Genomic DNA, 2,055 nt, shown 5'->3' with positions numbered 1-2,055 from the left:
AGGATTCCCACCACCAATTTCCCAGATCTACCTACTCCCCACCCCACCCACACCTGTACTCGAGACAGGCTTTCTTTTTCCCTCATTCACTCACATTGTTATGATAGTTTTCAGTGTAGTTATTTCTCTAACTGCACTTATCATTCTATGTGGTGAGCTTCATGTCATTAGCTGCACCTACATGGGAGGATGGGGGGAAGTAAGGGTTGGGACTGAGGCAGTAAAATATTAGAAATAAGCTTTGTAGGGCAGTATCAAGGTCTCAATACAAGATGGATATTATGGATATATAGAATATATGCACACAATCCTATCAATATGAAAACAAAGAGAAAAAATTTCCACTGACTGTCCCAACAAAAACCAGTGCTATAATAGCCTGCCCTCCTCCCAGAGCACATTCCCATTAGTGTAGGGAGAGATAGGGGGAAAGCCTGTTGACCCCTATAGAGTCCACCTAGACCGGTGCCCAGGGAAAGACTGAAATCCAGGGGAGAAAAACCCTATACCCAGCACTCCCCAGGCTAGGGAGAAAGGCTCTGGTATGGGGCCTCTCCAAACCTCATACCTGGCAAGAGCTGGTCTCCAGAATCAAAGAGGAAACCGGAAGCCAGATGTCTGCCTGCCCTCCTCCCCATGCATCTCCCCACTGGAGTACAGAGGGAGGGGGGAACCTGAGGACCACTAAGAGTCCACCTGAACCCACTTCTGGCCATCTGAGCTGGCACCCAGGGAAGGCCTGGTCACTCTCTTTCTTATCTTCTCCCTCACCTTCCTCAGTACCTCCAACTAAAACCTATTTTTCCTTTCTTTCTTTCTTTTTTTTTTTTTTTTTTTGATCATACCTGGTGGCGCTCAGGGGTTACTCCTGGCTCTGCGCTCAGAAATTGCTCTTGGCAGACATGGGGGACCATATGGCATGCCGGCATTCAGCCACCTGAATTGGCAATTCAGGTGGCATTCAAACCACCTGATTCATGCATGCAAGGCAAACACCCTACTGTTGTGCTATCTCTCCGGTCCATAAAACCTATTTTCACTTTTTTTTTTTTTGGCCACACCTGGTGTTGCTCAGGGGTTACTCCTGGCTGTCTGCTCAGAAATAGCTCCTGGCAGGCACGGGGGACCATATGGGACACCAGAATTCGAACCAACCACCTTAGGTCCTGGATCGGCTTCTTGCAAGGCAAACACCGCTGTGCTATCTCTCTGGCCCCTATTTTCACATTTATTTATTTATTTATTTATTTATTTATTTATTTATATTTTTTATATTTTGGTTTTTGAGTCACACCAGTAGCGCTCAGGGGTTACTCCTGGCTCCACACACAGAAATTGCTCCTTGCAGGCTCGGGGGACCAAATGGGATGCCGGGATTTGAACCAATGACCTTCTGCATAAAAGGCAAATGCCTTACCTCCATGCTATTTCTCCGGCCCGATTTTTTAAAAAATTCATTCATTCTTCTCTCCATTTTCTCCTCTCTCCCCTCCCATCCTCTCCCCTCTTCTCATACCTGTCTTCCCCTCTTCTCTCCTCTCTTCCCCTTTTTCCTCTCCCCTTCTCTCCCTTTTTCTTCCCTTCCCTCCTTTCCTCTCCTCCTCTCTCCCCACCCCTCTTCTCCCATCCCCTCCCTTCTCTGCTCTCCTCTCCCTTCTCTTACACTCCACTCCCCTCTTCTCTCCTCCTCTCAAAAAAAAAAAAAAAAAAAAAGGAAAGAAAGAAAAAAATTATTCAATGAATTTTCTCAATCAGCCTGGAGACATAGTATAGTGGGTAGGGTACTTGGATTGTATGCGGCTGACCTGGGTTTGATCCCTCTGTATTCTATATGATTCCCCTGAGTCTACCAGTAGTGACCCCTGAGCACAAAGCCAGGAGTATGCCCTGAGCACTTCCAGCTGTGTGCCCCTAAATTTATTCATTGGGATTAATCAAAAGAGATAAGTCAAAAGGCTGAGCACATGTGGGAAGCCCAGGTTTGATCTCTGGGACCTCTGCAATGTGCTGGGACTAGCCCTCAAGCACCACTGAGTGACACCTCTCTATTGTTTT

Source organism: Suncus etruscus, chromosome 5, assembly GCF_024139225.1.
Source record: "Suncus etruscus isolate mSunEtr1 chromosome 5, mSunEtr1.pri.cur, whole genome shotgun sequence".
Classification (NCBI taxonomy): domain Eukaryota; kingdom Metazoa; phylum Chordata; class Mammalia; order Eulipotyphla; family Soricidae; genus Suncus; species Suncus etruscus.
Note: the sequence above shows the minus strand (reverse complement) of the source record.